At 40.3% G+C, this 27,672-nt stretch overlaps 1 long non-coding RNA gene across 1 annotated transcript; it reads left to right on the forward strand.

The window, feature by feature from the left end:
- Positions 1–1,093: 1,093 nt before the first annotated feature.
- Positions 1,094–26,889, forward strand: LOC131251993 (uncharacterized). Its single transcript, XR_009174088.1, has 3 exons — positions 1,094–1,148; positions 2,856–2,928; positions 26,609–26,889. It is a non-coding gene; the product is annotated as an uncharacterized LOC131251993 (long non-coding RNA).
- Positions 26,890–27,672: the final 783 nt, after the last annotated feature.

Here is a 27,672-nt window from a genome sequence, read left to right on the forward strand (position 1 = left end):
TCAAGGTGGGCCCCAACAGAGTTTACTGTGTATATTAGCAAAAGGATTTGCCGGTGTACCACACACAGTAGCTATGTGCTGGCTTACGCGCTAGCGTAGGTACGTGTCGTGCCAAGACGATGCTCCTCGAGCTGCGAGTTGTACGAACGGTTCAAAGGAGATCAAAGTTATATGGCCCCATAGTGATGTATTTATTATATCTACATCGTTCATACATATTTACAGATCAATTTATAGCATTATCCAAAAAAATGGATCATATCCAAAGATCACCTAGACCACACCACAAATAGCAAATGAGAATGATTTTCACCTCTAAACAATTTGTAGGGCCCACCATAACGTTTATTTTCCATCCAATCTATTCATAAGGTCACAAAGACCTCAATTAAGAGGAAAAACAAATTTGAAATCATCCACAACTTCCGTTAGACCGTGACCCCAAAAAGGGTTTCAATGATAGACGTTCATTCTTCACTACTTTTTTCAGTGTGGCCCAATTAATAGTTAGATCTATCTTATTTTTAGTCTCAAGCCTTAAAACATGCTCGCCAAATGGATGGACGGTTTTGATATAACACATGCACCATGATATAACACATTCACCATGATCAGACCCACCTTAAAACATGCTCGCCAAATGGATGGACTTGACAATGACGCCGTTCACAGCTATAAAATAGCTGTAATTTTAAAGCCTCGACCCTCGAGCTCTGAGTTGTACAAATGGCTCAAATGAGTTCAAGATGGGCCCCACAATGATGTAGTTAGTATGTCCATCCCGTTTATCTATTTTTCATGATCATTTTAGAGCATTTGGTAAAAAAATGAATCATATCTAAAGCTCAAATGGACCACACCAAAAATAGCAACGAGGATAATGATTTTCACCATTAAAAAAATCTGATCAGGATCGACTTGGTTCGGCGGTTCGGGTCAGACCAACCATGCATCGAATTAGTTCAACTCTGACGACTTGAACTCGATGCCGGATCGGATCAGGTTCGAATCCGGCCTCGTAGATTTCTGACCGAATCGGATTGGACCGAATCCGGTCTGATTCGGTCCGATGCCCAGCTCTAGTTCTGAGATTGCACAACATCCAACATTGTGTACTTCATATCTGGATTTCAGACCTAAGAATACGGGTAAACCCTCCTTCCATCTCTTTCAATTCCATTTTAAAGAGTCCAAGCTTTTCTCATTCCCCCTTCCCCTATCCAACATTAGTTTTTCTTTTATTTTCCCTTTTTGCTCTTTCTTTCTTTCTTTTTTTTTTTCCAGATTTTTTTGGTTTTTTTAATTCCTTCACAGATATTAAGCTTTTATTCAGACTTGGACTTGGGCCGAGCCCAGAAAAAACAATACAGGCCGGGTTCGGGCGAGACTATTTTGGCCCGTCATGGGCCCGAGGCTGGGTATGAGCTATGGTTGAACAACTCGGGCTAGGCCCGGCCCTAACTAGGCCCGTTGAGACCCCTATCCAATACCACCTTCATCTTATGGTGGTATACCAGGTAGTTTTGGGGCCCAAGTGATGTATTCACACCAACTGACCCGTTGGATGCATCATCTTAGAAAAATCTTTGAGATCCAAAACTCGATCCAATCCAAAGCTAAGATGGGCCACAGCAAAACAAGTAAGCTGGAACGCACACCGTTGAATTAAACAAGGGCCTTCGTGAGTCTCTAAACAGCATGAATTTTGGCCTGACCCGTCGTCCTTTTCTTAGAGAGAATGAAACGGCAAATCCAACAACACATGTGATGGATGGGCCGATTTAGTGGAGAATCCCCCGAATTTGCAAACGCTAATTGAAGGTTGTAGATTAGCTTTTATTGCATGAATGATAAGTACATTTCAAAGATACTCTTACGATCATCTTATCCATATGATTTGAGGTACACTACAGGCCCTCCATCATGAGCCCACTTGATGAGCATCATCTCATCCATGTGAACTACTTTCGACAAGAAAAGGAAGAACACAGAAATTCATTTTCTCGGTACCAATACTTCTGAAAGAGCGGGTCGCGGACAATTACATGGCCAAGATGGACCAGAGAAGGCCCGAGTGGAGACAAAAGTGATTTGGATCATTAGAACCTTAAAACCGGCATATCTTGCAAACCTGAATGAGTTATTCAACGTATCATATACGATTTTGGGTAGGAGAAGCTACTTTATCCAACCAATCCACTATGCCGGGTTATCGACATCGAATTTGTGAGATTTCTTCAGATCGACAGTCAAAAGTTTATTTTATTTTCATTTTTTACTATTTATAGTAAGTTTTAGTTCAATCATCACTTTTGATCCATTGAGTTTTGGGAGTCGTGCCCAACATGAAAAGGGCTTTAAAAAAATTAGGGAAGAACGTGATTAAGCAAAATTAGATACTTAATATTTTTGGTCAAAAACCATGAAGTCTAGTAGAAATCATGACCCTTTATAAATAATGAGTTTACTATTTATAGTAAGTTACAATTTTAGGGAGTTTGGGTTGGACTTTGATTCTTTTCTAGAATTGATATCACTGTTTAAAGAATTATAAACTCATTTTTATTATCAATCAATTTATTTTCAAAAGTATTATAAATTGTTTCATATTTTCTTCCCCTGTGAATTCAAGAAATCTCTATGAGTCCAGATAAATTCCGTCGATTCGCAATGGTTATCCTTGGGGAAGACGGTGCTAGACGTCATCACGTCCATCCCTGCATCATGTTGGATAGTTTTTTCTAGTGGCTCATTTATTCGTTGGTAGAAGTTTGACGTGCTTGATCTGTGGACGGATAGTATTTTTGGTCCACGAGTATACCATACCTAATGAATAGCCTAGATCTTTGCTCTAGGCTTACAGTGAGGAGGGAGACATGCAGATACGTAGGGTCTGCAACCATCTTTGGAGAACCATTTGCAAGTCAGGTCAGTTTTAGGTTTACTATTTTAGACCTTGTTTAAAAGGGAAGCGGATTGCGTCCGACGCTGGCTGGCTAGGTACAAGTAGATTTGTGTGGGGCCTATTGTGATGTATCTATTTATCTATGCAGTCCATGTATTTTCCTAGATCATGTCAAGGTATAGAAAAAAAAATGAGGCAGATACGACGCTCTAGTGGACCACACCAAATAATAATTTTAGATTACGGTAAATGCAAGATTCATCTATGGTGTAATTCACTAGAGCTATGTATCTGCCTCATTTTTGGGCCATGCCTTAACATGACCTGAGAAAAGGGACAGATGGCTTGATAAAAAAGATATTTCAAGGTAGGTCCCCACATAGATCCGGTCAGACATTGACCTGAGGTTGGACTTAATCTACTTCCGTTAAAAGGTTGGGTCTAGTTGGGTTTGGGTTAAAAAACTTAATCCACTTCCGTTAAAAGGTTGGGTCTAGCTGGGTTTGGGTTAAAAAAAACTCGGCCTTAGTAAATATATATTAAATAATCCAACTATAGAGCTGGGCTTGGGTTAAAAAAACTCGGCCTTAGCAAATGTACATTAAATAATCCAACCATAGAGTGGGATGTGGATTGCCTATGGAGGTGACTACTCGAGGGTGCTCTGTGAGACCACCCATGATATTTTAACCTATCCACATCGTCTATCTATTTTTCTAGCTCGTGAGACCAAAAATGAGAATGATCCAAATCTAAAGTGGACCACACTACAAGAAAACAATGGTAATTGAACACTGACCATTAAAAACTTCCTAGGGCCCATTGTAATGTTTATTTGCCATTCAACCAGTTGAATAGGTCAAAAAGACCTGGACAAAGGGATATATATATATATATATATATATATATATATATATATATATATAGACAGAGAGAGGGAGGGAGGGAGAGAGAGAGAGAGAGGAACGCTCACGAACCAGTTTGTATGGACTACATACGAACTTTTTTGAGAACTCATCATATCTGATGAGTCTCGAAAATCTGAACGGTCCACATGAAGCAGAACCTCATGAAACCTCCTAGTACCAATTTTTACTTTGAAACAAAACTTCGGTGGGCCATGAAAAATGCAAACAATTTCTTCCCTTGATTTGAATTTCTCTTTGCTATGGCCCACCAGAATCTTAGATCAGGGTGAAAATTCACCCCTTGAGGTTTCATGGGATTCCGCATCTTATGTACCGTTCGGATTCGACACCTATGACACATGTGCAAAGGTGCACATGTATGTAGGTGCGTAGGTGAGCATGCCTCTCTCTCTCTCATATATGTGTCTCCGAGAAGTTTTCAATGGTAGGTGTTCAATCACCACTATTTTCTTGTGTGTGGGGTGAGTGTGAGAATTGGAATTGTCTCATTTTTAGATTGATGCCTTAAAATGATCTGAAAAAAATGCATGAACAATGTGGATAAAACACATACATTATGTTAGGGTCCACATAGGACAGTTAGCATCAGTAGGCAATCCGCATCTTATAAAATGAGGTTGGCAAACATACATATAAGAGCCATCATTGTCACGCGATATGAATTGGTATGAGCCATGAAACGTGTGTATCAGCCCAAAAACCCCTACTTGCCATAACCAGATATTTTCTGTTTTCCTATCATGCACTTGGTCTTTTCCTATCATGCACTTGGTCTACAGCATCTATGACATTGTCAGCAGTACTGCATTAAATGCAATCTACACTGTGAGAAACCATAAATTTCTGTTAGTAGAAATCAGAGAATCCTATATGGCGCCGATTAGATACAGGTTGAGTAGCCACAATGGCTACTGAAGTGACGTCACTAAGTTCTATAGGCCTCACCATGATGCATCTTTTGTATCCATGCCTTCGATCCATTTCGAGAGATCATTTTAAGGCAATATCCAAAGAATGAGTTAAATCCAAAGCTGTGGTGGCCCCCAGCGCAGAAAACAGTGGGGACAATGACTCGGACCATTAAAAATGTCTAAACGCCACGAAAGTTTTAGATTAAGCTGATATTTGTGTTTTTACTTCTTTTATGTCTTTTTTAACTTTTGAACAAGTTAGATTTCAAATAAACATGAAGTGGACTTTAGGATAGTTTCAACAGTGGGAATTATTCTCCCATTGTTTTCTGCGGTGGGATCCACTGCAACTTTTTATTTACTTTATTCTTTGGCTCATGCCTTCAAATAATATTCCAAAATGGATTACTTGGTAACATACATCATAGGGGACTCACGGAACTACTTGTGACATAACTTTGGCCGACCCCCTACTCAACCTGTCAGTATTTAATCCGCGTCCATCCTGATACGGGCTAAGAAACTATGAATGTGGATTCTATGCTTGCCATGGACAGGATATTTATGTTTGTTGGGCTACATTATTATAGACTGTATTTAATGCAGCGTCGCTAATAATATCAGTGATAAATAATATCAGTGATAACGTGGACCAATAACAATAACAATTATATATATATATATATTTGTGGGATCCAGACTCAAAAGCTATTTATGAGGTGATGCGACGGCTGACCAACAATGGCATCCTCGAAAACCAGATTTTGCCAAAGGCACACGTGTGTCCAATCTAACCCATACATAGGTGGTCCCAACCATTTAAATGCGCCCATCCAACTTGAAATGGAAGTGGATTAGGTGTCGTACCACACACTATCGACCTGACTGGTGTAGGTACTGTCGCTTGAAGATAAAGGAGGACGGTCCTCAAGCTTCGAGTCGCGCCGATGGTTGAAAGAGGACGTGGATTTCCTGCGAAGCCTTTTGCAGGAACTGGGAACCCAGGGCCCACTGTGATGTTTGTGAGAAATTCTCCCCTCCCATCCGTTTTGTGAGTTCATTCCAGGATATGATGCCAAAAATGAACCGCATCCGAAGCTCAAGTGCCATACTAAAGTAAAATGTGATTACAAAAATTCCTACAGTTAAACCCACTTGGGTTCGACAGTGATATATACATTACATTCATACTGCTAGTAACTTCATTCCTACCGGGATGAACTGAAATCACAGTTATTAGCATGATTTAAAACTTCTGTGGCACATGAATATTTCAATTGTAGACGTTCAATTATCCATTTTTGGCCCACTTGAGATTTGGATACAGCTCCTTTTTGGCATCATGTCTTAAAATGAGCTTACAAAACAAATGGATGGGAGAATTTCTCACGGACATCACAATGGACCCCACCTTGATTCCCAGCACAGGAACTTCCTGCAAAAGACCATGTCCGGTGAAAGAGATCAAAGTTACGTGGGTCCTACTATTTATTATATGGACACTACTTATCCATTTGGCCATATTATTTTAGAGCATGAGCTTAAAAATGAGTCTCATCAGGATTATTTCACATTCAATCTGCTCATAAGGTCATATAAACTTGGATGAAGAGGAAAACATATATCATATTGATCCAATACTTTTGTGACCCCAAAAGGGTTTCAATGGTAGATGTTCAATTCCCACTGTGTTTTCAGTGTGGTCCACTTGATACTCGGAATTATCTTATTTTCTAGCCCAAGGCTTAAGATTATCTCTTCAAATGGATAGAAGGTTTGGACATAGCACATATCTCATGATTGAACCCACATAACTTGTTAACGTCAATACAACAGTAATGGTGGTGGTGTGCATTCCGCTTCCACTTGAAACCAAGTTTCAAAAGGAAGCGGATTGCGTACCGAGCAACTCAGTAGGCTAAGTCTGTGGGGCTCACTATCATTTATCCATTTTATCCGCTCTGTCCATCCATTTTTCTAGTTAATTTTAGGTGGTTCGCTCAAAAACTAAGCATAACTAAAGATCAATTGGACCACACCACTGGCTCAACATATTAAATGATCTGAAAAAATGGATGGATGGTGTGGATAAACCAAATGCATCCACGGTGGGCCCAACAGAGTTTACTCAGTACGATAAGAGGTAATGAGTAACTCAGTACCAATCCGATTTCATTTCAAATGGCCGGAGATTGGGCACGTGGATTAGCTACTGACAGGTTAGAATAGAGATTAGCTACTAAAGTGATGTCCCCAACTTTTGTAGGCTCTTGTATACAACGTAGATCCAAAGCTCAAGTAGACCCATCACAGAAAACAGCAGGCACAGTGATGTCTACCATTGAAACTAGATTTGTACACAAGTCGAGTCGAGCTGAATATTGCCCAGCTCTTGCTCGCCTCGCACTGCCCGAGTCCCTACTCGTACTCGACTCGGCTCGACCTTTGAGTTCGGATGCCGAACTCATGCTCGGCTCGTCCGAGTTCGAGCGGAGTTTTCGGCAGGGAGCAGGATCCAGTTATGTTCGATCTCGGTAGGGAACAGATAAGCTCGGTACTCTGCCAGCTGCGAAACCGTTTTGACTTCTTTCTATGTTAGTTTTCACCGTTTAAAATGTAGTGGGGATTCATTTTTGCACGTGAAACTGATATATATACAGCCATCCTAACCATCCAAACTGTGGGTCCCTTAAAATCACACCGATCGAGCAATGACAACCATCCAATCATTGCCTATCAAAATGGACGATTATAGTAAGATAAGTCGTCCAAGGTAGAACGGGAAAATCAAATGGTTATAAGAGTGGGTACAATTCTTATTTCTAAACAACTTGCTACGTGTACGGTCGATGAGTTACTCCACCGCTTTCTTTTTTACTCCTTTGAAATTGTCCGATGTTTTCCCACTTGTTTTGAAACGGTAGTCCGTGGATTCCTTCCATTCTTTGATCCTTCGGTTTCTACGCTGCGCTCGAAGGCGCGTGAGCTATGACATATTTCAAAACAAGTGGGGTATATATACCCCTAATCGAGTACCGAGTCGAGTGTGAGTCGAGCTGAGTTGAGTCGATTTCGAGTACTATTCGAGTCGAGCAGGGTCAAGCTCATGCTTGACTCGATCTCAATTCGAGAACTAAAAATCAGCTCATGCTCGGCTCGAACTCATTTCGAGCCGAGTCGAGTCGAGTATTTCCGAGTCGAGTCGAGCATTTCCGAGTCGAGTCGAGCGAGTTACCGAGCTAACTCTACTCGTGTACAGCTCTCGTTGAAACCTTCCTATGACCATCATAATGTTTATTTGAGATCCAACCTGTTAATAAGTTAACAAAGACATGGAAGGGAAAAACAAATATTAGCTTGATTGAAAACTTCTCTGGCTCCTGGGAAAGTTTTCAATGGTAAGTGTTCAATCCCCACTATTTTCTAAGGTGGGTCCACTTGAACTTTGAAAATACCTGCTTATTTTGAACATGCCCTAAAATGATCTCTCCAAAATGATGGACGGTGTTGATATAACACATACGATCATTGAGGGGCCGGCTACTCAACCTCTCAGTAGCTAATCCGCGTCCGGACTGGCTACTAACCCCGCCTGTACGGAACTTAGCACAAGCAGAGCCTCTGATGAATGGCTTTCATCCACACCGTCCATCCAATTTTTCATATTATTTTAAGGTATAAGCCCAAAAATAAGCCAAATTTAAGGCTCAAGTGGACCACACAGTGAGGATAAAATGCCTACCCTTGCAAACTTCTTAAGGGCCAGGAAAATTTTGGTTCAAGCTGACATTTGTGTTTTATCTTCATACAGGTCTACGTGACTTTATAAGTTGGATGGGAAATAAACATCATGGTGGGGCCTGGGAAGGTTTCAACATAGGCATATCATCGTTGTTGCTTCCTGTGGTGTGGTCCACTTCACCCTTGGATCTGACTGATTTTTTAGCTTAAATCTTAAAATGGTATGGAAAAATGAATGGACAGTGTGGATAAAACCCATATATCTGTCTGTGCCGAGTCAGGACAGTCGTGGAAGTACCCGATACGAACCCTTTGTTTGAAAGACTCCATGAGTACCCATTAGGAACCGTTTGTTTGAAAGACTCCATGAATACCAAAGACCTCACCAGATTTTGTGGGCTCCACAAATATGTATGTGTTATATTCACATTATCCATCCACTTAGAGATATCATTTTAGGGCATGAGATTAAGAATGAGGCACATTCAAAGCTTAAGTGAACTCGGCCGTAGGAAATAATGGGGATTAAACCACTACCCTTAAAAACTTCTTGGGGCCACAGAAGTTTTCGATGAATCTTTTTGGATCATGCCCTAAAATGATATATGAATAAATTAACGGTGTGGATACAACACATACATCATAGTGGGCCCACAGAATGTAGTGACATTACTCCAGTAGTGAGTTGGCTGCTGTCTCGTCTGCGGATTAGCTATTTACAGGTTGAGTACTCCCTACTGAAGTGTTGTCACCAAGTTGCGTGGGCCCTATGATATATGTATTGTATCCACACTGTCCATACATTTGGAGATATCATTTTAGGGCATGAGCCAAATAATGAGGCAGATCCAAAGCTTTAGTGGACCCCACCACAGAAAATAGTGGGGAGATTATGCCCACCGTTGAAACCTTCTTAACGCGGGCCATGATTTTTATTTGAAATCTTAACAAAGACATGAAAGAAGGGAAAACACAAATATTAGCTTCATCGAAAACTTTTGTGACCTTTAGAAGTTTTTAATAGTGGGTGTCGCTCTCTCTACTGTTTTTTGTGGTGGGGTCCTCTGGAGGTTTGGATTTCATTCATTCTTTGGCTCTTGCCTAAAATGATCTCTCCAAATGGATGGATGTCGTGGATACAAAACATACATCATGGTGGGGCCCATGGAACTTGGTGACATCACTTCAGTAAGGAGTCTGGTTGCTTAACCAATAAGTAGCTAATCTGCTTCTGGTTCAGTAGTGGACTCGGATTAGATAATGGCAAGTTGCGTAGCCAGATTCCCCGTGGAAGTGACCTCACTAAGTTTTGTGGGGCCCACTATGATGTATGTATTGAATCTACACCATCCATCCATTTGGAGAGATCATTTTAGGGCATGAGACAAAGAATGATTCAGATCCAGCTCTGAAGCGGACCCCATCACAGAAAACAGTGGGGAGAGTGATGCTCACCGTTGAAACTTTCCTAAGGTCCAATATGATGTTTATCAAAGATCCAACCTATTTATAAGTTAAGATAGACATGAAAGAAGGAAAACTACATATTTCATCTTGATCGAAAACTTTTGTAGCCCTTAGAAAATTTTAATGGTGGGCGTCACTCTTTCCACTGTTTTCTGTGGAGTCCACTCGAGCTTTTGATCTGATTCACTCTCTCTCTCTCTCTCTCTCTCTCTCTCTCATGCCCTAAAATGATATCTACAAATGGATGGACAGTGTGGGTACAACACAGACATCATGGTGGTCCCACATAACTTGGTGACGTCACTTCAGTAGCAAGTCTGGCTACTCAACCTGTCAGTAGCCAAATCGCTACTGAAGTAATCCGTGGACCCACCATGATGCATGTGTTGTATCCATACTGTCCATCCATTTGGAGAGATCGTTTTATGGCGCCATGAGAAAAATAATGAGATAGATCTAAAGTTCAAGTGGACCCCACCATAGAAAATAGTGGGGACAGTGACATCTACCGTTCAAAACTTCTTAGAGGCCACAGAAGTTTCTGATCAAGCTTATATTTTTGTTTTCACTTCACCTATCTCTATGTTAACTTATGAATAGGTTGATCTAAAAAATACATCATGGCGCGGCCTATAAATGTTTCAACAGTGGGTGTGACTGATCCCACAGTTTTCTGTGGTGGGTCCACTTGAACTTTAGATCTATCTCATTTTTTTTCTCATGCCATATAGCAATCTCTACAAATGGTTGGACCGTATGAATATAACACATGTATCATGGTGGGGTCCACAGAGCTTGGTGATGTCACTTTAGTAACCATTTGGCTACTGACCTTTTTGTTAGTATATAATCCGCGCCCGTCTTGCCCATTAAAGTTGGGCATTCCTGACCCTATCCGATGGATCTAACCAGATCAAACATGATCCGATGGTCTGGATCGGTGCGGATCTAGTAGGATCAATCAAATCCGACCGTCTTTCGGATCGTGATCCATCCGGACCGATCTGACCCGAAACCCGAACCAAATGGATCTGACCCGAACCGATCCGACCAATCCGGAACGGGTACTTCCTATATATATAACTTTTAAGTTTTTTACCCTAATACTTTTACCCCTCTTTCTTTCTTACCCTACCCACCGAATGAACTTTTACCCTCTTTCTTTCTGACCTTACTCGTTAAACGATCCTCTCTTCTCATTCTTTAAATCTCGATCCGAAGCCACAGCAACAATTCCGGCCGTCCCTGATTCGAAGAAGACAGGTATACTTTTTTGTTTTTTATTTTTATTTTTTTAATTTCTTTTCCCTAAGTCCATAACCGAACGATTCCAAACCCTAACCTAAGTCAGATAATCAGATCCACTAGGTTGGAAGTTGGAACCATCATGACTTTCATCGGGTGCAAAAATCAACCCTATCAGCTCCTCAGGTGAGCCACACATGAGAACAATGTGTAACCATTGATAAATAGAAAAATGTAAATGTGGTCCACCTGATGAGTCGATATGGAATATTTACATATAAGGTGATCATCATGTTGGTGCCAACCTAATGGATGGTTTGGATGCTATACAAACATGAAAGGTTGGAAGTTATCTACTAGCTATACCCTAACTTACAGTCCAACCCATTGGACTTAAGACCTGCTATATATATATATATATATATATATATATCAGTCAACCTGACAAAAATTGGATTGCATACTGAGTTACGCCTCTATGCTTTTATTGTACTGAGTAAACTTAGTTGGGCCCACTATGAATGTATGTGATTTATCCACACCGTCCATCAATTTTTCCTGCTAATTTTAAGGGTTGATCCCAAATTTGAAGTAAATCCAAAGCTCAAGTGGACCACCACCACAGGAAATAGTGTGGAATAATGATTTCCACCATTGAAACCTTCCTAAGGCCCATAGTAATGTTTATTTGTCATCCAACATATTCATAAGATCACAAAAACATGGATGAAGAGAAACCACAAACATCAGCTTGATCCAAAACTTTTGTGGCCTCCAAGAAATTTTCTATGGTAGAGGTTCAATCACATTGTTTCCTGTGGTGTGGTCCACTTGATATTTTATATGCTTCCGTTTTGGGCTCATGTCCTAAAATTATCTGTTAATATGGATGAACGGAGTGGATAAAATAAATAAATAATGGTGGACCCCACAGAGTTTACTAAGTACAATAAGGGAACTGAGTTACTTGGTACGCAATTCGCTTCCAACCTGTCAGTAGCTAATCCGTGTCCCACACACCAGCTGCATAGGTGACAGGCTGTTGCCTGTTGTAAATATGTGTCGTGCGAAGACAAGCGCGTACGCGCCTCGAGCTCCGAGTTGTACGAACGGCTTAAATGAGATCAAAGTTACATGGCCCCACCATAACGTTTATTTTCCATCTAATCTTTTAATAATAATAAAAATACATGGATGAAGTGGAAAAACAAATTTCATATTGATCCAAAACTTTTATGATCTGAAAAAGGGTTTCAATGGTAAACGATCAATCCCCCACTATTTTTTGCAGTGTGGTCCAACCGATCTTTAGATTTGTCTTATTTTTTGGCTCAAGCCTTAAAACAAGCTCTCCAAATAGATGGACGGTTAGGATATAACACATACCTCACCACCACCAGCTAATCTGCTTCCAGTTTGTATCGCCCACTTCTCTCTTCCGATCCGAATGTTACTCAACCAGATCCGATACAGTTTTTCTGATCAAGTCGGACTCGGTTTGGGTCAGGCTAGCAGTGCATCAGATCGGATCGAGTTAGATGACCCGGACCCAGTCCTGGATCAGATTGAGTATAGATCTGGCCATGTAGAATATGGACCGAGTCGAGTTGGACCCAATTCAATCCGACTCGGTCCGATGCCCAGCTCTACTGCCCATGGATGCATTAAATACTTAATGCGTTGAAGTAAGGGCTCTGTAGGGCCCACCGTGATGTATGGATTTTATCAAACCATCCATCCATTTTTTTTAAAGATCATTTTAGATTATTAGCCCAAAAATTAGGCAGGTGCAATGCTCAAGTGGACCATACCACGGGAAAGCGACAACAATAACAAAACTATTGAAACTTTCCTAGGGGCTGCCATGATGTTTATTTGTCATCCAACGTGTTCATAAGTTCTTGTAGCCCTAGATAAAGGGAGAACACAAATATCTTATTCTTCCAAAACTTATGCTTCTCACAATAAATTTTTAATTGTGGGAATTCAATCCCCTCTGTGTGGTCCACTTAAGCCTTGTATGCCTCATTTTTTTTTTGCTTCATATCCTCAAATGAAATGGAAAAATAGATAAATGGAAGAGATAAAAGCCATACATTATGGTGGGCCCTATATAGCCATTCCTAGATGGATTATCATCTATGTGGGGAGCAGGAGGCAATCCACATCCCTTTCAGAAGGGAAGCGGATTGGCTGGTTTACCACACATTACCGACCTAGGTGTAGGTACATGTCGTGAGAAGAAAACCACTGATGTTCCTCAAACTGAGTTGTACTAATGGTTCACACAAGATGAAAGTCACATGACCCACAATGATATATTTATTATATCCACACCACCCATCTATTTGGTGAGATCATTTTAGAGCACGATCCTAAAAATGAGTCATATCTAAAGCTCAAGTGGACCACACCAAAAATAGCAGTGGGGACAATAATTCTCACCATTAAAACATTTGTAGGGCCCTCCATAACATTTATTTTCCATCAAATTTGCTCATAAGGTCACACAAACCTTGAAGAAGAGGGAAAAAAATATCACATTGATCCAAAACTTTTATAACCCCGTGTAACGCCTTGAAAATTAGGGGTCATGCATACACTCGACTCCCAAGTTCCCGGGTATCACTTATGCTAATTTTTACTAATTTACGTCTAATCAGGTTTAAATGCGCAGCATGGAATTTCTTGGAACATGAAACATAATTCACAACTAATCTACTATAATGGAAAAGGTTAAATGTTTACAAGTCTAAAAATATAACTATGGGTCGCACAAGGCGTTGCCCAACAAAAGTACAAAAAATGGTATGTCCAAAAGAATGATTTGCCAAGTCCCCTACTTAGTAATCCAAGTCCGTCCGTAAAACTAGGGTGAGCCGCCCATCAACTGAAAATAGGACAACTCGTCCTTCTCATCCAGACTCGAGCCGCCGTGCTCCTCGTACTCTGCGTCACCTGCAACTACTGAAGAGTCTGGTTGGTGTTTTAAAACACTGTCCCAGAGTGGGAGTGAGTGATCAACTCAGTGGTGCTATTAGTCTTAAGTTGTAACAAACATCAATTATATTATGAATTTAATTAAAGACAAACATTCATAAGCACCTAACTAATCTTATTAATACATGTGCATGGTAAATGATATGATGCATGTCCTCGCAACAACACTCCCTTGAGCTACTCCATCTAACGATCGCATATGACCATCACTCCTTCATTGCGACCTCAACTGCCGAGTCGCCAAATCCTAGCTAATGCAATGCATGAATACTGTTAATCGAGTATTTAATCAATTCTGTTCATCTAGTAGATTAGGAAAACTGGCACACCCCACGATATCAATGCCCTTAACTAGTTGCGGGGCCAAGACCCCACGATCCTTGATCCCATCGGGTTCCCTATCCCCGATTTCAAGCACATGGGGAGTGCTGGGAAAGGGATCACTCGCGGTCACTACGGGGAGGCTCGTTACCCCAGCGTAGGCCGACAACTCGAACACAGTGTCCCATTCCACCATGCCCGGCTGTCGAGATGGTGGATCAGTTTCAAATGGTTATCAATGGACTTCAGTGGGCGAATGTGGTTCCAGGTTCCAATCAGGCGTGAGTAGACATGGTTAACAATCATAGTTGGTCAATAATTAAACTAGACCGTGCGAGTCCGGGTGAGTACATGACGGTCGACATCAGGTACAAGCGACCCACATAATCCAACTGCTGTCGCCCATTCACATCTGCCCAAATCCGTGGGTTTAGCCCCAGAATGGTCCTACCAATGGGACCACCTTCTTTCACCTCAGTTTCCTAACCAATCCAGGGGAGTGATGGTATTCAATAATACTTCAACAATCAGGGTTGATCGACTAACACAAGCGATATCATGCATTCATATCTCCAAGCATAAAATTCAGATTTTTCTATAATACAAATGCTAACAATATTTGAAATAAAGGTGCATGTGTGTTGTGTGGGTTAGTGAGGAAGCTAAGCATTTCTATATCTTATAGTACCAAGAAATACACAAGGGTTAGTGCATCAAGCATGTTATGAGAAAATATCATACAAGAATTGAGCAAGAAATATACAAACAATAATCAATTTATACCCAATCATGTTGAGAACATCAAAAATTCCATAATCATTCCATATTGATTTTGGGAGGATCTAAAGTATAAGGTCTTGTCTAGGTTTCTCTAGGTTACCCAAATACATCACCCAATCAAGTAAAATCATTAGATTCATATTAAAATTGGTGCAAGGCCACCTAAGAATAATAATCTGCACCTATAGATCGTTGAAATCTTGGGAAGCGACCTACGAGTGTCGAATTTGGGGTCGATTGGCCGGAATCTCTGAGGCAAAGCATTTGCGTGTTAGAATCTCATGCAAATCCCCTATCAACACAAGGGTTTATCTAAAAAGATAAGCGATTTACCTACCCAATCGGCAGAGAGACGTTCTTCCGGTTGTTGGTGAGAGATTTCCTTGAGGGAGAGGTAACGAGTTGTAAGATTGAGCTCCTTTGGGCCACACTTTAACTATGACCCCACTTTCTCTCCCTTCTTCACTCTCCCTTCCTCTCTTATTCCTTTCTTATTTCTCCCTTTTCTCTTTCTTTTCTCTAGGGCAAAATCGTATGAGGAGAGGGGGTGCCCAAATGAGGCCCTTTTATAATGTCAGATTTGGTGTAAATGGCCCCAAGGGCTAGGTTTTTTCTATACTAGACCTATAGGAGGTTCTTTCTAAGTTCTAGGGCCCACTATGGGGTGTACATATTGATAAACACCGTAGGATAGTTAGCTCTAATGATGATTTATGTATGTATATGATCGACCCACCATTTGGATGCTCTAATTGACAGATATAATTAGAAGTTTGTTCAACGATCACCAATAGTCGATCGGGGCCGCGGCTATACGGATATGAGCGAGAAAATATCCTTACTCCACGGGTAAAGTTTGGTTGTAAACCGACGGTCCGAAATCCTCAACTTTGCATAAGAGTGGACGACCCAATTCACTTAAGTTTCAGCTTCTTCCTTTAGGGTATTTGCACTTCTCATGCACTCGTCCTTTGGCTCAAGTTGAGCGGTTCTGGACAGTATCTAGGTCTGACTCCCGCGATGGACGTCAAGGCCAGTAAGACGGTCATTATTCTATAGTTTTGGAACTAGTGGCTCACTAACGAGTGATCTAGAGCTTGTTCGAAAATTCAGGGCATTTCTAGAATGAATTAAGTATTGAAATTTCTCAGGGGCAATGATTAGGGTTTGGATTAACTATGTTCATAGTATGACCTATTTATAACTAGTGAAAGTGGAGGTTTGGTCATGATTACTCTAAACCGTCGGTTTTAGGCTATAAAAGTAACGGGGTTAAGTTGGTCTATTAGTTAAGATCCGGGCCTTATCTGACTCGGCTTTGGTTAGATCTTTAATTTAATTATGATTGTCTTGATTAGTTAGCGATGAGTTGGTTAGATTTGGGCCCTATGTGAGTAAATCATGAGGCTAAACTTGATGTTTAAGTGATCAGGCAGATTTGTCGGCTTCCTACTGTTGATTAATCGGACTCGTACAGTTCTTTACTGGTTCCACCCATGTATAAACTAACATTGAGTGCTAATGGTCAATAAGTGATAATATAAGTTAATTACATGTTAAAAAAATTTAAGGATTTTTGAAAATCCAAAACAGTGAAAATCCAGGATGTTACAATCTTTCCTCCTTAAAAACAATTTCGTCCCTGAAATTGCCTAAGGATAATAAGTAAAGATATTTTCATTTCATTTGCTTAAGTTTTGTTGGTTTCAGGTTTATATACGTTTTAAGGTATATAATAAATGCACTAGCGTAGCTCATTGTGATCTACCCCCTTAAAAGTTTTCACCTTTGAGGTTTAAAAATAAATGTCAAAATCATTATTATCGTGCTAAGTGTTTGATGATAAAGTTTACCTAAGGGTGGTATATTTTACTCTTTATGATTGTGTTAATACGGAAAGGTAGTTGTGCTAGGCTTTGATCCCATATGTCGATCCTCTGCCTGACTAGGGCAGAAAGATCGTTGTATACCTTCCTAGCCATGGTAGATCTTGGTCTGCTGCTCGGTCAAAGCAGTGAGTCCATTGGTAGTCGCCCAAGATTGAGAATTGGGTCAAGCCACGTTTGCTTCGCAGGTGTATACTTCTGTAATTCCGTAGTCCGATCAATCTAAATATTTAGGGAACGATCATCATTAGAAAGTATAAATTTCTTATTTATAAGGTTGTCCTTTGAGTTTTGGTCTATGAGAGTCCTCATTTTAATTTATATTCAAATTGGGGGTTAATAAATCTCTTGATATGCCTATGGTCAAAGATTATCTTAAAAAGTTTCTAAAGGCACAAAATTTTATATAAATTACCATTTTAATCTTAGGGTTAGTGGGTTATGAGCAAACTATACTTCGGTTTCATAAATTTCAAGAATGAAGGATAGTCGAAAGTTTTAAGGTATTCTGGTGGTTTGAAATGCTAATAACGCTAATAAAGATGTAGTAAGGTAATCATACACACAAGCATTCACAAGGCGACAAGAAAATTCTAAGGTAATCCATACATCCATATTGGATTCAAAGTGCCATTAGTATGGCCAATTACATCCTATAGTATGAATTTACATGTATTACTAGATACTCTAAACATAAAGGGAAAACAGACTAATCAAGCAAAAGTTCTAACTATCTTCAGTACATGGAAGCAGTGCTAACTGACTCAAAATAACTACTAATTTCTGTAAAGTTAAGCTACTATTCTTCTAGGTTGGACGAGGACGGGGGTGCCTCCTCCCCTTTACTACAGCAAATCAAGGCTCAGGAAGTGATGAGGGTGATTTGGAGAGAGCTAATGGAGTCAATCAAGACTCAACTTCTGCTACAGATCCAACAGGACAACAAAGGCAACTTAACTCCCATTGATTATGTGGACTACATAGCATTCTTAGTAGCTTCCTTTATCTGGAAAGCTTTGGAGAATGGAAAGAAATTAAGGTCTGTGGCCACAAAACTCAAAGGGTGTGCATGTTTGGTGGCAACAACACCAATTGACCTATGAAAGGAAGGGAATGGAAAAGATTAATAATTGGGTTAAAATGAAGTTGAAAATGGACAGTAAATTGTTGCCTCTTGATTATTATCAAACCTTATATAAAAATTTTCAATTGCAATAATCTAATGATCAGTCTATGCCAAAGTATATAAAACCAATTTTACAAATTGTTGGGGTACTAACATGCAAGACATGACTGGCTGATCAGTTAAAGTGAGGCGGTGGCACCATTGCCCTGAAATTTTGACAGTTTAAATTCTACCTGTTTTACAAGAACTCTTGAGATTACGTGATTTCCACCAGACTATTCTTCAAACATGGTTGAAAAGAAAAAATGAATCCAAAATACTTTTAAAAAATTTAAATATATAATAATAATAATAATAATAATAATAATAATAATAAACAAACACTCCGGCACCTAGTAAACAGGGCATTATGATTCTCATTCAGTAAAAGAATATTTAGTAGTTGGTAAACAAATAATCTCAGACACAATGCGCCTCTTCAATTAAAATTGTATTACAAGTCTCATTGAAGAACATATTACATAGATGTGCCATGGTTGGAGATAGATTTTGAAAAATGGGATTTGAGAAGATGCAAATTTGAGAGAGTGGGTAGTGAGATTTTAGAAGAGTTGAAGAAATGGAGAAGGAGAAGGGATTTTTTTTTTTTTTTTTGTAATGGGTTTTGAGAGTGAATGGGTGAGTGATGAGAGGGGATGAGTTTAAGAATGGGTTCTAGGGGATGTTGAGTGAGATGGATTTGAAGATAAGTTGAAGATGTGGGATTTATGAAGGGATTTGGATGGGTTTAAGAAAGATGGATTTGAGGAATGGGAGTTAAGGAATGATTTAGAAATGAGTTGAGGAGATGAGATTTGAGAAAGGTTTGGAATGGGTTTAAGAAAATGAGATTGGAAATGGGTTAGAGCGAAGAAGAAGATGCTGGGTTTGAGGTTTAGGATTGAGAATGGGGAAGGGAGAGGCTTCCTAAGGGTTTAGAAAGGGGTGGAGGGTAATCGGAGTGGTAGAAATAGGTTTTATGGACTCTAGGTGGTCCTAAATAGCAATGAAAATGGGTCCCACTCGTGTGTACAGTGAAAGAGGGGAGGAAACCCATCACTTGAGGTCGGGCAAGGGCGGCACTAGCCGGGCGTGGTGGTGCCAGCACGCTAGAGCTCGGGTGGGGGCTGCGCCCAATTGGGCATGGTGGCGCTGGTGTGCTGGATGCTCGGGCAAGGGGAGCGCCTACTGGGCGTGGTGGCGCCGAGGCGTTGGACAGGTGGGCGTGGCTGCGCCCGCTCGGGTGTAGGCAGCGCCTGTGGGCGTGGTGAATGTGGGGTGGCCGAGCGTGGTGGCGCTGACCGACGTTTTTCAGGTAGGGCCCACTTGCTTTGCGTTTTTCCAGGCATCGATAAACCCCCCCTGGGAAGTACCATATATGAATTTGGGGTAGGAGAAGCCGGTCTATGCATTGGGTCTATTCGTTTCATGAGATTCTTCCCGGTTATGGGCCTAAATCCTATTTTTCTCCCGTTTTACTATGTTCGGTAAATTCTCGTTCACCCCTAAATCTCTATCCTCGAATAGGTCGAAACTTACAAATTTGACACGGAACTAGCTCATTTGGACTTGGATGTTGGCTTCGACCGTCAAATCTTTTGATTTCTAGCTCGTTCCTAACAATGTACTGGGGAAGTTTAAGAATAAAGTGATGCAGGTAAATATCTTAAGGAGATATATTGGAAAAAGGAATTTCGATTTAGGCCTATTTAGCTAGTGGCATTAAGCTATACTAAATGGGATTGCAATGCTAATCTCAACCCAAGATTTGGGAATGGCATGTCTGGAATGAGTATGGGATGGGATTTTGAAATTAATTTCATAGGCTTTGTAAAATGAGCCTTGTGTTGGAAGGTGTAATATGGGATTTCCAAATCTCATGATGATGAATTCCCAAGTGTAATTTGAAAAAAAATCCCGGGATTTACCTTTAATTGAATACATTCTAAACAGGGTATTGTAAAGCATGGGATACACTTATTCCAAGGGCGATGCCTTACACATGGGTTTATTGTTACTCTTACAATTTATTTCACCCTAATCCCACGCATTTCAGTTGGCCTAACGGGCCCTAGGAATTAGGTGGACTGGACTAGCTAAATTTCCTAGTTAGTCGAATCGAGTCTTGCCTTATGCCTACAACTGGTGATTCAAGGACTGGGGTGGTTCCTAGCATTTTGTGTTCTATATCGCATTTTCTCTCAAGTCAGCGGACGCGTTAGTGAGTTTATGACCCATGGCCCAATTGATTCCAAACTATTGCTCTAATACCATTTTGTAACACCCTAAAAATTGGGAGTCATACATACACTCGACTCCCAAGTTCTTGGGTATCACTTATGCTAATTTTTACTAATTTGTGTTTAATCAAGTTTAAATTCGCAGCATGGAATTCTTGGAACATGAAACATAATTCACAACTAATCTACTGTAATGGAAAAGGCTAAAGGTTTACATGTTCAAAAATATAACTATGGGTCACACAAGGCGTTGTCTAACAAAAGTACAAAAAATGGTATGTCCAAAAGAATGATTCGCCAAGTCCCCTACTTAGCGATCCAAGTCCGCCCATAAAACTAGGGTGAGCCACCCATCAACTAGAAATAGGACAACTCGTCCTCCTCATCCAAACTTATGCTGCTGTGCTCCTCGTACTCTATGTCACCTGCAGCTACTGAAGAGTCTGGTTGGTGTTTTAAAACATCATCCTAGAGTGGGAGTGAGTGATTAACTCAGTGGGTGCTATTAGTCTAAAGTTGTAACAAACATCAATTATATTATGAATTTAATGAAAGGCAAACATTCATAAATACCTAACTAATCTTGTTAATGCAGGTGCATGATAAATGATATGATGCATGCCCTCGCAACAACACTCCCTCGAGTGACTCCATCTAACGATCGTGTATGACCAACACTCCCTCATTGCGACCTCAGCTGCCGAGTCGTCAAATCCTAACTAATGCAATACATGAATAATGTTAACCAAGTATTTAGTTAATTCCGTTCATCCAGTAGATTGGAAAAATTGGCACACCCCACGATATTAATGCCCTTAACTAGTTACGGGGCCATGGCCCCTCAATGCGCAAGGCCAAGACCCCGCGATTATTGATTCCATTGGGTTCTCCATCCCCGATTTCAAGTACATGGGGAGTGCTGAGAAATGGATCGTTCGCGGTCACTACGGGTAGGCTTGTCACCCCAGTGTATGTCGACAGCTCGGACACATTGTCTCATTCCACCATGCCCGACTCTCGAGACGGTGGATCAGTTTTAAATGGTTATCAATGGGCTTCAGTGGGCGAAGGGTGTTCCAGGTTCCATTCAGGTGTGAGTAGACATGGTTAACAATCATAGTTGGTCAATAATTGAGCTGGACCGTGTGATCCGGGCGAGTACGTGACGGTCGACATCGGGTATAAGTGACCCACGTAGTCCAACTACTGTCGCCCATTCATATCCGCCCAAATCTGCGGGTTTAGCTCCAGAATGGTCCTACCAACAGGACTAGCTTCTCTCACCTCAATTTCCTAACCAACCCAGGGGTGTGATGGTATTCAATAATACTTCAACAATCAGGGTTGACCGACTAACACAAGCGATATCATGCATTCATATCTCCAAGCATAAAATTCAGATTTTTCTATGATGCAAATGCTAACAATAATAGGAATAAAGGTGCATGTGTGTTGTGTGGGTTAATGAGGAAGCCAAACATTTCATATATCTCATAGTACAAAGAAATACACAAGGGTTAGTGCATCAAACATATTATGAAAAAATATCACACAAGAATTGAGCAAGAAATGTACAAACAATTATCAATTCATACCCAATCATGTTGACAACATCAAACATTCCATAATCATTCCATATTGATTTTGGGAGGATCTAAAGTATAAAGTCTTGTCTAGGTTTCTCTAGGTTACCCAAATACATCACCCAATCAAGAAAAATCATTAGATTCATATTAAAATTGGTGCAAGGCCACTTAAGAATAATAGTCCGCACCTATGGATCGTTGAGATCTTGGGAAGCAACCTAGGAGTGTCGAATTTGGGGTCAATTGGCCAGAATCCCTGAGGCAAAGCATTTGCATGTTAGAATCTCATGCAAATCCCCTCTCAACACAAGGGTTTTTCTAAAAAGATAAGAAATTTACCTACCCAATCGGCGGAGAGATGTTCTTCTGGTTGTGGGTGAGGGATTTCCTTTAAGAAGAGGTAAGTAGTTGCAAGATTGAGCTCTCTTAGGCCCCACTTTAACTATGACCCACTTTCTCTCCTTTCTTCACTCTCCCTTCCTCTCTTCTTCCTTTCTTCTTTCTCCCTTTTCTCTCTTTCTTTTCTCTAGGGAAAAATCGTATGGGGAGAGGGGGTGCCCAAATGAGGCCCTTTTATAATGCCAGATTTGATGTAAATGGCCCCAAGGCTAGGTTTTTACTATACTAGACCTATGAGAGGTTCTTTCTAAGCTCTAGGGCCCACTATGGGGTGTACATATTGATATACACCATAGGATAGTTATTCCTAATGATGATTTACGTATGTATATGATCGGCCCGCCATTTGGATGCGCCGATCGACAGATATGATTAGAAGTCTATTCAACGGTTTTTAATAGTCGATCGGGGCCGTGGCTATACAGATATGAGTGAGGAAATATCCTTACTCCACGAGTAAAGTTTGGTTGTAAACCGACGGTCTGAAATCCTTAACTTTGCATAAGAGTAGACGACTCAATTCATTTAAGTTTCAGCTTCTTCCTTTTGGGTATTTGCACTTCTCATACACTCGTTCTTTAGCTCAAGTTGAGCGGTTCTGGACAGTACCTAGGTTTGACTCCCGCGATGGACGTCAAGCCCAGTAAGACGGTCATTATTCTATAGTTTTGGAACTAGTGGCCCACCAACGAGCGGTCTAAAGTTTGTTTGGAAATTCGGGGCATTTCTGAAATGAATTAAGTATTGAGATTCCTCGATGGCAATGATTAGGGTTTGGATTAACTATGTTCATAGTGTGGCCTATTTATAACTAGTGAAAATGGAGGTTTGGTCATGATTACTCTAAACCGTCAGTTTTAGGATACAAGAGTAACGGGGTTTATTTGGTCTATTAGTCAAGATCCGGGCCTTATCTGACTCGGCTTTGATTAGATCTAATTATGATTGTCTTGATTAGTTAGCGATGGGTTGGTTAGATTTGGGCCCTATGTGAGTAAATCATGGGGCTAAACCTGATGTTCAAGTGATTGGGCGGATTCGTTGGCTTCCTACTGTTGATTAATCGGACTCGTATAGTTCTTTACTGGTTCCACCTATGTATAAACTAACATTGAGTGCTAATGGTCAGTTAATATAAGTTAATTACATTAAAAAAATTTAAGAATTTTTAGAAATCCAAAATAGTGAAAATCCAGGATGTTACACCCCAAAAGGGTTTCAATGGCAGATGTTCAATCCCCTACTAATCCCCTACTACTTTTTGTTGTATGGTCCACTTGATCTTTGGACCTATCTTATTTTTTGGCTTAAGCCTTATGATGAGCTTGCCAAATGGATGAACAGTTTGGATATAACACATACATCATGATGGGACCCACAAAACTTAGTGACGTCAACACACTAGCCAGGTTGTTGGTGTGTGATACACTTGCCAATACGCTTCCTTTCTGTAGAATGAGATCAGATGTGATAGGCAACGTAATGTATATATAGATAATCTGTGAAATATTCATAGGGCCCACCACAACCCACCAAATGTTTATTTTTCATTAAATCTGTTCATAAGGTCACACGGGCCTGGATGAAGAAGAAAAACAAATATCATATTGATCCAAAACTTTTGTGACCCCCAAAAGGGTTTCAATGGTAGACGTTCAATCCCCCATTGCTTTTTACAGTGTCGTCCACTTGATCTTTGGATCTGTTTTAATTTTTGGTTCAAGCTTTACGACAAGCTCATCATATGAACATACAATTTATAGTATAAATCTCAAGAAAAATGACTTATAACTCATTTGTTTAGAGGCTTAGGATAAGGGATATGATCATGGAATCACTTATGCTTCTATTACACTAAAAACTCATCACAATACCCCAATACCCATATGCTCCATATATAGGAATCAAGTTCAACGTTAAAGAAATGGATAGAAAATAGTCGGTTTGATCGATCAAGCGATGCCTTTGATCGATTGAGCTCTCCTTCGATGGGATCGAAGGTTGGTTCGATGGCATCAAGAAATTTCAGAAATTTGTTAATTTGTTGTTGGACATTTCTAGGCACCTTCAATCGATTGATCCCGATCGATCGAGACCAATCGAGGATCACTTGATGGGATCAAATTTCATACAAAAACTATTGTTTTAGGTATACGTTTACACAATAACTTCACACATCTTCTAACTTTACTAATCATGTTCCAATTAGGCTTTTAAGGCTAATGGATGTTCAACAAAGTTTACCTATTAAGCCATAATCATCTAGAGGTTGTTTTGAGTTAAGGGTTAGGATCACCAAAGCACATCATATATTTGTTCATTGCTCTTTTATGCTCATGCTCATGTCCACTTGTGTATTTGGTCTTCTGCTTCCAAGGGCTCAACCAACTACATAATTAATACACAAACTCAAACGATTAACAAACAAGATGCGTAAACTAGTGAACTAACACACACATGGTTACAGGGCTAAGCGAGTATTCACACTTCCACCTACTTAAGTGGTCAAATAATATCACACATATACACATAGTTGAATAGCCAATCAACATATGTATTCTCATAGTTAAGTGGTGAAATGCCAAGATCACGTAATTAAGTAGCCATACCACATTACAAATTCACATAGCTAAGTATCCACAAGTTATCATAAGTTTACATAGATAAGTGGCCACTCAAGGATCACAACTTCACATGGTTAAGCGGCCACCCAAGGATTCCTAGTCCACATGATTAAATGGCCCTACATATATTATCATTTCACAAAGATTAAGTGGCCATTCATGCATCATAATTTCATATAGTTAAGTCGCATACACACATCACATGATCTGATCATTAAGTGGGCCACATTTGTATGTTGAGTCATACCGTTGGTTGTACATTTGATTCCACTAGTGTGCCTCAGCTGATGAACCAACCTGCCTGATTTTTTTGTGCCACGTGATCTTCAGCCATTTGAATGGTATGGACATCTTATGCTAAGGTCATGTCAGAGTAAAAGATTCAAGTGCTTGACAAGTAATTAGCCTACTTGCGGTTGTATGCGATCAGTTCTAATAGGATTCGGATCCGTTAGTCGGTGCTGTAAAAGGCTATGCGGTTCCACCATAACGTATGTGTTTTATTAATTCTGTTCATATGTTCTGTGATCTCTTATTAGGGCATTATCCCAAAAATGAGGCAGGTCCAAATCTAAGGTGGACTACACCATAGGAAACACTGGTGATTGAGCGCTCACCCTTAGGGCCTGTTTGGGAGCATGGATTTGGAATCCCCTGGATTAAAAACCCCATGGATTTGAAATCCTTCTATTGTGTTTGGCCGCCTGGATTGTAGCTATGCATGGTATATTCACATGGGCTTGAATTTAATTACTAAATCAATTTTAATATCTCTAATTAGTAAACGCATGTAATGTTTAACACACTGCTTGCAATAAGCCCGCTGACATATACGCTTTGCCCAAAAATAATGAAATTACAAGTCTTGGATGAGCCACAACCACAAAATCATGTCTGAGTGACTAACCAACAATTATTAGCCATTGGTTTACATGGACAATGTTTGGAAGGTGCTGATAATCATATTAATGTAATTATAGTGATGCAATTGATAATCTAATTGTTTTGGGACATCATTAGTAGGTTATGTGTGCAATAGAATAATAGTCCAGTGACGTACATGTTACACATGCAACTCTTGGAAGGATTTTAGATGTAATCCAAGCCCTCGTAGTTGATTTCAAGAGGATTTGAAATCCCCATTTACTTTAAGGTGCCAAACGGGGGGTTTGAAATCCCCCTACATCTATGGTACCAAACGACCCTTAAAAACTTTTCAAAGGCCTCAAAAGTTTTGAATCAAGCTGATAGTTGTGCTTTTCCTTCACAACTAGTCAACGGGTTGGATAGCAAATAAACATTAAAGTGGGCCATAGGAAGTTTTTAACGGTGGGCGTTCAATCACCACTGTTTCTTGTGGCGGTGTCCACCTGACATTTAGATATTTCTCAGTTTTTTGGCTCATGCAGTAATATGATCAGCCAAAATGGATGGACGGGTTGGATAAGACACATACATCATGGTGGGGCTCGCACAGCTTCCAGCACCGACCAGTACTCAGCTCGGTACTGGAGGGTTCACTACCGGAGCCGATCCCTTCTCGTATGTGATAAGGCAGTGGGCCATTAGCATATGGACCGTGCAGTCAGCTTTTTAGTAAATGCTATTAAATACCATATAGTTGGCAGATACCAACTCATATAAATATTTATTCAAGCAGTAGGCCCCAAGTTAGATATTTTGTTTTTTTTCCTTTTTAATATATTAACATTGATAGTGCATAAATGCACTAATGCAGCCATGACCCGTAGCACATTGGCAAGCCTCTAACTGGCAATCTGGTACGGGTGATTTAGAGTAGTTAATCTTTATCATACATGTTGTGAGCCCTACACGGCCCATGGCTAAAAAATGACATTGATTAGAGAATCCTGGATATCCTATTAGTAGGCATGTCTGCTTTGAACATGTACGGTTGGGATCGACTGGCTTCCTTTGCCTGATCGAAAAGCCGGACTTAAAATAAAGGGCCCACCTTTAATTGGATGCTTGATGGTGCACTACCTACCATGTCCCTAGCTCTAAGAATCAATGGTCCTGGGATTATTGGAAAAAAGGTGGCATAAGTTGCATGGGCTGTTAGGATACTGGTTTAGTTTTGCTTATAAAAATTTATATAATGGGTTTCAATGCATGGCCCAGTGGTAGATGTGTGTTTCAAAACAAGATTGTGACTGAATTCGAGTATTCATGTGAGGTAGAGTTGTACATAAGTCATCTCAGTAGGCTCGCTTAACTCGACTCGGAAAAGCTTGACTCGCCTTGCCTTGAAACTGGATTTGACCGAGTTGAGCTGGTTTTTGGAGCTTGAAAATTTTTTGAGCTGAGTTCGAGCTTGCCCGAGTTTGACTCAACTCGGATCGAACCTCATCTCCATCGACTTGGATCCAATTCGCTTGGTGAGTTGGTTATTTTGAGATTGACACTGCTCGCCAAGTGTTTGATGAAATGACTCAACATTTCAGGTGCATAC

Source organism: Magnolia sinica, chromosome 7 (assembly GCF_029962835.1).
Source record: "Magnolia sinica isolate HGM2019 chromosome 7, MsV1, whole genome shotgun sequence".
In the NCBI taxonomy this organism is placed as follows: Eukaryota; Viridiplantae; Streptophyta; class Magnoliopsida; order Magnoliales; family Magnoliaceae; genus Magnolia; species Magnolia sinica.